Raw genomic sequence first — 12,500 nt, forward strand, 5'->3', positions numbered from 1 at the left:
CACGCTCCTGTGTGGTTGGCTGCCACGAATTGTAAGGAACACAATAATTTCGCTCTGCGCTTTTTAACACGTACCCGTGTTTCGTGGATTTCCATTTCAATTTTCCATTCATTAGAAGGACAAAACTGAAAAAAAAAACCATCAGCATGATGAAGGGTAATACCTTTTCCTTATGAACGATCTGGTGCGAGATGATGAACCCAGAAAACAACATTTAATGGATTAAAGGCTTTTCCGCAGAAATTTGAAAACTGGCAAATGAATCACATACCACAAGGTTTTCTATGATCATTTGGTCATAGATGACTTGAAAGCTTCATCTAGAGCTATTCTGAATAACAAAATATTCACAGAAAGTATAAATTTTAAATTAAGTAGCGAGCATTACTGTTCTGATTGTTATGGCAATTGCGACTAATGGATTAAAAATACTTCAAAAATGTTGCCTTTAAAGTAACAGATATTGAATTCCTATCCACACGCTCAAACTTCGTGTTTTTTTATGGATTTATTTGATTTTAAAAAGGAAATTGTTGCGGTTTTCAACCGAAAAATTGTTTGACCGGATTTTAACTGATTAGGTTACTTAGTAAGAGCTTATTCTTGACTTCTACATCGTCTGGAGAAAGTAGTTCAAAACTAACGATAGAAAAGAATCAATCGATTGTACCAGAGTTGTTTAAAATGTATTATTGGACAAAAGTGACCTTGAACTTCAATAAACATGTACGTTAAAACATCAAACGTTTACGGGGACATGTTATGCACCTACAAGCTCTCAGACGCCAACCAGTGGAAGAGCTACTGTATGGAAAATGGAACCTCACCCTCTTTACGGCTTTCAACAAATTACCTTGGCCTTAACCGCAGGTCCATCAAAACTCAATAAAGCATTATGGGGATGCGCCTTTGTGCGTCGCGTCGCGCACCGTTACGCGTGTTACGCCCTTTAGATCTCGCGGGCTGAGCTGTGGCCGAGCGTCGCGTTGACGACGAGTATGTCCCGTTTCCGGTTCCATCATCCGCGCGCGGACCCCCCGACGGGACGGGCTTAATTTATGACGACAATAAGAGAAGCGTCTGACACTAACGATCTTTCCAAACTGTCTCGATCAACTACGCCATACGCTCTCTCGGGCGTCGGGGGCTCCTCCTGCCTGCCTGCCTGCCTGTCTGCCTGGTGCTAAACAATTCTCCGTGACAGAAGTGCTTAATTTTCACGAGAGCAGAACGGGAAGAGAGTAGCAAGAGGAAGCGAGGTGGAGCGAACGACCGCATGGGGGGAGATCATCATGGTGAGTGACAACAAAAACGAGTCGTTCTAATGGTATGTTGTTACTGGCTGCCAGCTAAACCGCCCGCAAGATTTTTAGGCCCCAACACATGTCCACAAAAGTGTACAGAGAAGCCACATTTTGATGCGAAACACACGATGACTCTCTGTGGCCGCCATATTATTGGGACGAGGGCATCAAAATATGGATTTTGTTTAGCGCAATCAAAGTGAAGCCACTCCCGGCAGCACAAGTGGCTAATGCATACAATGTGCCCGTGTGTGTGTGTGTGTGTGGGTCGAGTTTTCACCCCTCCGGGATTGGCCGCGTTTTCGGTTAAGTCAATACTGTCTGTCAGAAAGTGAAATTCTACCGTCATCATCAACATTCTGTCAACAGAAAACGATCGAAGGGAGGCCATACCATATGGGGCTCATGGACGCTTCGTGGGTTCTATGAGGCCTATTTGTGGACATCTGACACCCGAATGTGGGCATCAAGCTTCGCATTAGCACCGCGCACCGCTCGCAATATACGCATAGCGGGCATGTTTTCGACTTTTGATAAACAGTCGTTTACATCTCGGTGAGAGAGAGATAGGAAGGATGTGGTCCCTGGCAAAGGAGAAATCCTATCCGGTGTGTCAATCATAGGCACGCTGAGCCCTACAGTACAGTAGCCCCTCGGAATTGGAGTACTTTACCTTCCTCAAGATTTGTTTATCAAGAATACTTTGGCTGCTTCACCATTCGATTGCCTTCCAATGATGCACATGTGATAAGTGTTCGAGTTTGAAAACAGCTCACTATTGGAGGAGTTTTCCAATCCTTGCACCTTAGTTAAGTTCTGCCTGCATCCGGTAGCAGTCAAGTCGACAAACTTCCGCCCTCCACAGGGAGAGCAAGAGTACATTGGAACGTCCCCAGATGACGTCCCGTAGAAGCAGTGCTGAAAGACACTTTATGGTGAGTCGGAGGACGAGCCACGTCCGGATAACCCCGATAACGACGGCCGGGGTCGAGACTGTGGTTATTGATCGTGCCAGTGAAAATTAAGACTTTAATAGTGTTTACCCAGCAGTTCTACAAACAATGTTTTACCTCTTATTTATCTTTGTCTGGACTACCTACCCTACATCTTTGGATTATCTGACGAGACTTATAACAGACGAAGTGTGGAAGGTGGTACTACTGCTTTCTATGTTGTAATTCTTTCGATTTCCAACACAGGATTTCCGCAATGAAGACACTGCACACTGCGCACCACGAGGCGGAACGAAGGGAAAATGCAAATTGTTGTTTGTCACTGTCTCAAACGAGCACAACAGCGAGGCTGATACGCGCAATCGTATCGTATTCGTGATCGTATCGCTCGCGCACGCGCCTATGTACACACCACCTTCCCTTATCACGGTTTTACACTGCAACCAACAATACTCGCCATCTCTTTCGTTCTAGACTAATACTTAGCTGCTGGCAAAGTTGTTTTCTTTCTTTCTTTCTACTGCTGCTACTACTACTCGCCAGCTCCAACGGAAGTGCACTTAAGACAGAGCCATATCAATGTTACAGCAAACACAACACAGGGAACAATGTCAATATTTGCGAACGGATGGCGTGTGCTGCTGCAGCAGCGCGAACGTATTATGTGCGCAGATGTGCCAATGTGTCGTATCATCCTCTCGTGACTATTACTCACTCCTCTGTTGTATGGGAGGCTTCTGTATGTTTTGCCAGCGGATTTGCACCACTTTTAGTTCTCGGCACCGAGGCACTACCTATAAAGAGGGGCCTTTGGATGGGCTTGTAATAGATTATTGTGAAGAAGCATTTATGCGGATTTACAGATAATGTTATCATTATTGGAGAAGCCTAGTACGATCGAAGTGATGACACTTGACGCGCACACGCGGATGCGTGCGCCTCGGGATCATTTTCTCACACCGGATACAGTTCGGACAGCTCAGACTCTTTCTCTCACTCTCTCCTGTCGTTCTACTGCGCACTTCCGTCGTACGCGCAGTAGTGCAAAAATGTGGTGCCTCTGCATGAAATTGGTGTTGAAAAGTCAGAAATTATTATTAATTACCGTCTGTCGTTAAGTTTCACGGGGAAATAACAACACGACAGGGAATGTTTTGAGGCAACGCTTTCCTCCGGTGTGCCGGTCTCGTGGTCGTGGCCGTCGTCATTGGCACTACTGCGACCGAGCGGCGACGGAAACACGCCACTTGGGGGTGCGAATAATTTCGCCGTTTTGCACGGCCCCCGGTGGCCCCCGTGGGTTGGGTTGTTCGGCCTCTTGGCCTTCCGGAGGCCCTACAATTCGCTGTTCATCTTACCTTTCAACAGCAGCAGCACCAGCACCAGCAGTGAATGGAAAGCGAAGAAACGAAATAGAGAAAAAACACATTTCGTTCAATATTTTCACGCAATGTCAATCATCGCGCACCATCATCTCGCGACTTGCCAGCCTCGACCGGAACACACGACGGACGTGGCGGCGGCTCATGCCCGACGGGGAGCAGCAGCAGCAGCAGCAGCAGCAGCAGACGGACACATCCGTCGTCGTCGTATCGTTCGCTTGGGTTGGAAGTCGTATTTTAGACGCGCGCGCGCACACACTGCTGTTGGTGTGTTTGCGTGCGTGCGTGTAGTTAGCAGCTAGCTAGCTGTCACGGTTCTGCTTCTCTTTCCCATTTTGGAAGAGTTTTATTTTGTTTTAAAGAAGGAAAAAAAAAACATCGCTGATGCGTTAAATGAGGAAAATGTCGGTGGAACTGAACAGCAAAACACACGAGGAATCAATTGTGTCTGCTGTGGTGCTTCAACCGGCAATAGGAATAACACATTCACCATTTGGTGTAGAGAGGGAGAAGTGATAGTGATAGTAAAATACAGTCGGGGAAGCGAAAATCATTATCCATTCCAGGGAAAGGGAATGATCGTGGCAGATGATGGCATTAGTATTACCATCGTTCCTCAAACCACGGACGACATTCTGGCACTAATTGACACTTTGAAGAATTCTAGTCAGCAAACTGAGGAGAGGAAGTAGAGTTAGAGCGGCGGCTCCATTACCACTTGGAACTCGATCAATCGCCATTGATCATGATCACGATCATCAAGACATCAAGATAAAACACTCCACCAACATAGAGAGAGGAGGGAGCAAAAAGCACCTTGGAAAGTGTGAATTTTCCACCACGCCGATGATCGTGTTGATGACGATTTGGTGTGTTGTTGCTGTCAAGGTACTCTAAGGGAGAGATACCATTCGAAAATTTATATATCTGATCTTCGGCGCGCCCACCCAAGACCTCACAGGCGATCGCACCATGGGGTGTGTGTGTGTGTGAAAGAGCTGTCAAAATTTGCACCTTCTGTGGTAGGTGTTTTTTTTTTACGATCAGAGAGAGGATGCCCACCCTCTCCATTCTTCCATTCCGGTTCCGGTCGAGCAAAAGGCGTGAACAAATTACGATCGGCAAGTGTGATGATCCTGTGTCACAACGCTGTCCGAGGTAAACAACAATCTCGCTGTCGTCTCGGAGATTGTTGGATCACCCACGAAGAAGAGAAGCAATATTTGCGCTGCCGCTAATATGCGACTGTGTGTCTGTGTTTTATGGCGATCAATGGGCAGTGACAGATTCAATATTTTCGTTTCAAATTAAAAGAGCCAAATGATCGCTATGATCGCTGTCTGTCGGCTGGTCGCCGTAGTAGTTCCTTTAACGGGGCTGATCATTTGCCGTATCGAGGAGAAGAGATCACGCATAATAATCTGTTTTGTATTGAATTATTGAATTGAAACTTTTAAGGAATAGTCCAAACCAGTAAAGGTGGTTCTCTTACTGAAGACATCCCGGGAATGCTAATAAATAGATGACAGTCGCGATCGTCCTACTCTTCAACCAATACTCCAAAAGGAAGGGGACGCTTCATTGTATGGAAAACTCCATATTCCCTTCCGGCAGCGGCAGTTATTGTGTGGGTTTTTTTTTACCGTACACTGCATGGCATGAGACAATTTGAAAGAGAATAGAGACCAAGATCTGTGCGATAAAACGCCCAAGTCAATGTGTGTCCCTCTCTTTGTCACTCTATGAAATTCCCCGTTTTTTCCCTCGATGTCCCGATATTCGATTAGAAGGGGGTTCGATTCCTTTTCGAGTCACCAGGAAGAACGAACGAACAGCGTGATGAATATGGAAATTGGTGCGTAGCGCAACCGTGTTCTGTCCGAGACCGTTCCGCCGTACCGTTGCCTAGAAGCAGAAGAGGCTACACACAGGCCCCGGTCAATTGTTGTTGCTGGCAAACTCGTGGAGTCATATCAATGCAGCAGACCCCAATGACAGCATCCGCCTCCCATCTCGGTTGCGGCCGGCCCGGCCTGGCCTGGCCTGTACGGTCGATTGAAAGTCAATTGATTCGAAATGATTGAAATTACTGCCCAGCGTGTGTGCGTATGTGTACCCGGGTTGGCAGCGTGACACCATTTTTTTTTTGTCGTGTGCACCACCGACCCCAAAAACTCCAGAAGATCGCGTCTCGGCGTGACGCACGACGCGATGGCGGCTGCGACGAGAAGAGTGATTGCTCAGATTGCTGTCAAAATATTTATTGAACACCACCCATCGACGACGGCTTCGTCGCAGCAGCAGCAGCAGCAAATATGGTGACAGAGGTGGTGGTATGTCTGGTGTGTAAACCGATGGCAAACACTAGGGCCAGGACCGCGAGAGGACCGCGCTCTCCCCCCACAACTCCTGTCGTATCCTGGCCGTGCTCGATCGTTTAAATTAATCGAGCATCATCGAAGCGGAATTGAAGCAATGGTTGTTGTGTGTTGGCGTGCGCGGTTCGATCGGAAATGCAAAATATGCCTACGCAGAGGGAGGTAGTAGTTCCAGTATCCAGGCGCAATGAATCGGTTTATGAAGTGTGGTGCGAGTCTCTCTCTCCTCGCGCGCGCGCCCACGGAGAAATCGCTTAAGTAATTGATTGGAAAATAAATATAAACACATGACACACTCACACAGCCACATATCCTTTTTCCGTTACGGGATCGCTGTCTGTGGATAGCGAACTATATAGTACTCTCTCCTCCAGTACTCTGAGAATATTGGGATCCCCACAATAGCTCCATAACTTTCGATCCTCAATCCTACACCACCAGCAGCAAGGGTTGCTTGGACTTGACGGCGACGCCAACGACGACGTGTGCTGTACAGAAGAGCATAAATTCATAAACTTATAAATTAAAATGCAAATAATCAACACACACGATCGGGGGGTTGCACACGCGCAGCACCTCTTTCTCCTTATGTTTTTGTTGTTGTTGAAGGAGATTTATCGAGGCAGAGATGCTGTAGGGGTCTCAACTCCATATGTGCTCGCTTATACCCCTGTACTCAGCTGTTGCTATTGCATGCTTGTATGCATGCACGCACGCGTTCTCCATTTCATTCTCCATTTCATTGCTTTACACAAAACTGTCCCATAAATTAACAGTGATACGTGTTTGTACATACACACAACACCCCCTTCGAGGCCATTTTGGCCGTGCGAGGCGAGGGGGGAGCAGTTGCAATCCGCGTACAACCCACTCGCAACCGGGTACAGTGAGAACGAAAAGACGAAGCTACTGACCACCGTTCCCCGATGGGGGGGGGGGGGTTTCTTTTGTTAGGTGGAACTTGAGTTTTTTTTTAATGATCAGCACTTTCATTCCAAGTTGCACATTTCCAGCTTCAAGTGTTACTTTGTTAATATAAGAGGGACCTCCATTCGGATATTCGCGTGAAATGTTCACCAAAGTTAAAAAAAATAATTAAAGCTAAATGAAAAGAGTGAATTCGTAGTAGCCGATGGAAAACCGTTAGATGCATCCTCATCTTCGTATCGAGCTGGAAATGGAAACGATTGAATCACGGGAGCCTACTACGAATTCGCTTATTTTCAAAAATGCACATTCAGCTCTAGGACCTTTTTTTGACTTATGTCCTGCTTTATTTCACTTAAACATTATACTGGGTTAAAATTATACGCAAATGTAGGCTGAATGCGCCCCATATACTATGGAAAGCCGGCGCATGATAATAGTATTCCAGCATATTATGCTGATAGGAGCCTTTACTACGTAATAGCATAATTGGTTAATTTAAAATAATTATCTGCAAAAAAAATCCTGTGCAGCGAGAAGTCACCACAATACAGCAGGGGCGTAGCGAAGTTAACCGAACCTGATCTAGAGGAAAAAAAAAAGGTCATCAGAAATCTCTGTTAGTGTGACTCCAGTGTGAGAGACAGAAAGATGGTGATCGAGAGAGAGACAGTGCGTGACACTTAATTCACGCACCTCTCAAGCACTGTGCGCACAAACAGGTTGTGTATCTGTGTCTGGTAAGGTGAGCCTGAGGTAGGAAGAGAGTGTAGTAGTTGGGAACAAGATCTGGTTCTCTCGCCGTTGCCCAACGATAAATTTGAATAACAACAAGCGTCGTCGTCGTCGTCGTCGTCGTCGAGGAGTGAGTCTCGAGCGTGTGTACGAGATTGCGTGTGCTTTTGGACCTTGGTGCTGTTGGCGCAACTCGTTTCCTGAAGGGAGTTTGGATGATTGGTTGGGTGTTTTTGGTTTGCTGGTGGAGGGCCTTTACACAACTCCATTGGTTTGGTAGTAGAAAACGACTTTCGCGCGTACTCGATGGCGCAACCGTTCTGATTTGTTTGGTGTGTGTGTCTGTGTCCCCGGGTTGGATGCTGTCCGGTGGTTTGGTCAGTGATGTAATTACGGAACCTAGATGCTTCTGCAAAACGGTCCGACAGCCACATGTTTCCTCTAGCAAACGTCTTTCTCTCGTATCCGGCGAGATATGTGGTCGATGGTCCAGTTTGTCCACCCCGGGACATGCTCACTGCACCCTTCGACCCCATCTAACCGGATCCGGAGGCGAGGTAATTCTATTACTACCCTATCGCCACCGGACCGGACAAAGTCGATTTTAATGCTCTTCTCGGTGCGATGCGATGCTTCACCGAGCATAGACGGATGTGTGTCCCCCTTGTCCCCGGATTGCAGTTGTCTATGGTCTTCCGGATGATGGAGCGCGCTCGTTCACCGCGCTGGGATGGGTGTATCCGCGTTACATACGACCATCCGGGGGCAGCATGGTCGACTGCGTGCTAGCCAACTCCGGAAAGGTAATGTGAAACGAGTATTTCATTTCGGTAATTAAAATACAATTAACGGAGGATATTTTTGGTTTTCCAGGAAGGAAGACGCATTCCACTCGGTATTCCCCTTTCTGATAGAAGGGTAGACTCATCTCATAAGCAATATGCCCTTTACTGCATCTAGCCATTAGTACATAGGTCTGATCGACTAGACGCAATTTTCGATCGATCTGCCTCGCTCGATGCCACATAAGGGCAAAGGCTTGTTTTAAGTCGAGATAAAATAACAAAAACCTCCTCGAAATACACACCACTCCTCCCCTGGTGCCACCTTCACTTGTGCCGCGGTCAACATTAATGCACTGTTTCCGCAGGAGCGCAACCGACACCCGGCATAAACGCTCTCCGCGACGTCCGTCTTCGGACGGACGCAGCACTACTTGCGGGCACCGGCAGACGGGGACTCCGCGTGTCTTAGTTGGTGATTGTATAAACTGTAGTCTCTTCCTGGGGCGCGCATTTGTTTGTCTCCCTTACAGAGAGGGTCCGTGTTTACTTCAGAGACACAGCCCTATGAACCCCCCTATGTAAGCGAATCGAATGCCGCTACTGCACTGCTTTCTTTTGGAGGATTTCATCATTCGAACCTTTACTTCTCGTCTTACCGGGCGCGTGGTTTGTCGCGACCACGCGGCATCTGGTTTGATTTGGGATGTATGTATATGCGCCAGTACGCGCACGCACGCTGAGTGCAACAACGGACACAACACGGACCGGAGGGAGCGACCAGTCTCGAAAGACAAACAACACAAAACCACAGACGGAGAACGGAGCGGCAGAGTCTGGACCTTTTCTTTTCGGATGGAAGAAGAACAACTCCCCGTAGCATAAGAGAGCGAGAGAGAGAGTTCGATAAAAATAGTTTACAGATAATAAAATTTAATGTTCTTCTTTCGAACCGCTATGGTGGTGTGTCCGTGAACGTCGCTACTGCATCATGTTGTCCATCGGTACTGCACACCGTCTTCTACGTCCAACTTCCCTCGTGGTATGTGCCGATCACTGGCAATAGTTAGTGTGGTCGATGCTGCGGTGCACTGTATAGCACATACAGTAGTGGATGCAGAGTCTCTCGAGACCGACGACGTGGTGCTGCATTCTCTGCTGAAGCTGCAATCGAGACTCCACACACACACGTGGCTGTTTCTTCCGGATGCAACCCTAGCCCCAGACCCGGTGTATGGTACCTATGGCTTATGGATGACAGCGGCCACTGAAGCGTGTCTGTGGGTGTGTTGTGTACACCTGAACACACCACATGGACGTCGACGATGAGTGTGGACACAGCGAAAGGAAGAAGCTCTGTGCTACGTTATTGATTTATCTTCGTTTCCTTCGTTTTACTTTTCACATTCGATCCATTTGGGGTTTTGTACTGGACTGAGTTTTCTGGTGTCGAGATTGGATAAAGTATTTCAACTACCTTTTGGATACATCATTTGGAGGAGAAACTAAATCGGAAATTTGCGAGCAACTTGAACTTTTGGCTGTTGAACTTCGCAAAAACTCATTGGTTTAAAATTGTTACAAGATATGAACTGCACGATATTTAAACCCTGTATCAGTTAGAATCTGGACACACAAAACAGGTCATGCCTTTTATCATTTTGATAACTGTCCCACAAGAAATCGATGGAACGAAAATCCTGAAATTCTGTTGCATGAAATGAAATCGATCTTTTTGAATACAAAAAAATAACGCCATACCTTCGGCAAGAAAAGGCAAATCATGCCAAACTTACACAGGATCATTGGTGGACAAATGCAGGACAAAACCGTTATCTGTAGATACCCTTTTTTGTGTAAAAAAAATTCGGATGAACGTTGCCCCAATGGTGAAAACATTTAATTTGTCGCAACAATTTCATATCCCATGCCAAATCATCACCTTATGGGCAAATTTATCTCCGTAAATAAACCAAACCCTTCCTGAAACATTCCCTTTATGATTGGCAAAGTCAAATATGTTGCCTTGTATTTGTCGAAATCCATTTTTAAGTGTGTTCCATCGTTCATAAAAATCCATAGTTTGAATTCGGTCAACACACGTTCCTGCAGATTCCTTACATGGATTTGGGCAATCACGCTGTGCTCTAGGGTCTTATTTGGCTATTTTGTGACATGATACGACCTTAATATTTCTCTTAAACATATTTGCCGAACTGTTATGACGTCTATCGTGAGTTTTTTTTATTGATAAAATCATGCTAAAAGATGCAAGGATTGTTGAGAACTATTCAACTAAATTTTATCCGTAGATTCAGGCATTTGTTACACGTTTTCGGCTATTTTATTAGCCCAGTTTCAACGTAAACGACTCCCAGCACCGTTTAAATGTAGTATTTTATGTTGAGTTTGTAAATTTAATGAATTTAGCGCTTTTTTCTTTGACTAAATAATGCACATTAGTCTTTCGCGTTCCATTGGTCGATAACTTCTGAAGGTGTGGTTCAATTCTGACAAAATTTTTATTACCAAACAAACAGACAATTACCATTAAAATGCTGCCAACAAACAGATTGCAGAACATCCATTTATGCGCTGCAGTGATTAAAAGTTAATGCACTGTTTCTAACTGGTCCAGGCCACATCGTTGAACTCGTTGGAAGGATATAAGCATCCTGTGGGCAACCAATGGATGCAGAGAGTCGCATCCAGTGCGCTCCTGTCCCATTCGTGCAAACCGAGAAGTGGTTCGTTGAGGTGTGAAAATTGATGTCGAAACCACACACGGAGGAAGAGGTGTCAATGCTTGGTGCGTGTACACCGCGCATGTGTGAGTGTGTTATCCGCCAGACGCCCCTGGTGGGGCCACCTTTACGGTATTGGCACAGTGAGTGAGAAAAAAGCGCGTGAAAAGCTGTCGCAAAACGCGCCATGTTTGTCGCCAACATCATGTATGTTGTGTGCCGGGGACGAACCGCGGACGGGGTGCCACCGGATTGTGCACCAACGAGTTTGCTTGCAACCCAACCCGTTTGACATTTGTTCTGCCGGTCGCTGCTCCGGTCGTCCTGAGCTTGGGAGGAGTGGATCTTCCAGTTGATTAGATTACGCGTCGAGTGCTGCCGGCATGGAGAGAGACCAGGGGACGAAAGGCGAAGAGAGTAATCTCCTTCTTCTCCTCCTCGTGCTGCACGGTGTCGTGGTCGGGCACGGGTCAAGCGGGATCGTGTGGCCCCACTGCTGCTGGTAGCCTCTGTTGACTCATGGGCAAAGCGAGCGAACGAACGAACGAACGAGCAAGCAAGAAATGGTCGCAATGGGTTTGGAGCCATGAAATCGGATACACTAACCGTAATCGAACGCGTTCGTTCGCTCGTTCGAGGGCTCCCCGGCAATCCGGCCACTTCTGGTGACACTTCTTGTTTCTGTTCGCCTTATGGGCAACACCTTGAGGCCTTGTGGTATCGGATGGCTCTTACCGCTTACCGTCTTCGCGCACGACCCCTCAACAAAAAAAAACCTGCACAGTTTGTGTAATAATTTTAACACCTTGAAAACACTTTCCAATAAGCCTCTCCGGTTTAGGGTGGGGTTCCTCTGGTTAGCTTCCTTTCCCCGTGTAGGCCACAAGTTCCCGGGGGTTGCTGCAAGATGGTGCTTGGGGGTCTCCTCTCCTGCTGGAAGCCATATAGTAAGCTACACTTGACAGCATATCCAAGCCATAAATTGTCCCTCAAGTCAATCGGCTCCACTCACTCACTCACTCACCCTTTCTGCTACACACACACACACTCTCTCTCTCTTCTCTGAGGCCCCTCGTATGCCACATCATTTACGCATTAAACCCTTACGAGCATTTAATCGAAATAGCTCCTCTATGTCCTACGGGACGCGAACGGAATAGAGAGGAATATCCTCGTTCACTTCGTTCACTTTGTCGACGATACTCGGGGCAGGTCGTTTGGTTGGTTGGTTGGTTGGTTAATTTCCGGACGACGAGAGCCCCCCGGAGGCATCCCGGATGCCGGATATGGCGGGA

The 12,500-nt window shown here is 47.0% G+C and overlaps 1 protein-coding gene and 1 long non-coding RNA gene across 2 annotated transcripts in view; one reads left to right on the top strand and one right to left on the bottom strand.

Annotated features, from left to right (window-relative positions):
• Positions 1 to 528, bottom strand: part of LOC125956191 (uncharacterized) — a 13,015-nt gene extending 12,487 nt beyond the window's left edge. Inside the window, exon 1 of the long non-coding RNA XR_007469145.1 lies at positions 1 to 528. This exon is cut by the window's left edge and continues 8,976 nt beyond it. This is a non-coding gene — a long non-coding RNA (uncharacterized LOC125956191).
• The window catches only part of LOC125956145 (frizzled-2), a 44,867-nt gene that overhangs the window by 24,903 nt on the left and 7,464 nt on the right, over positions 1 to 12,500 (top strand). The gene's annotated exons all lie outside the window — the stretch shown is intronic.

Source organism: Anopheles darlingi, chromosome 3 (genome assembly GCF_943734745.1).
Source record: "Anopheles darlingi chromosome 3, idAnoDarlMG_H_01, whole genome shotgun sequence".
NCBI classification, from domain to species: Eukaryota; Metazoa; Arthropoda; class Insecta; order Diptera; family Culicidae; genus Anopheles; species Anopheles darlingi.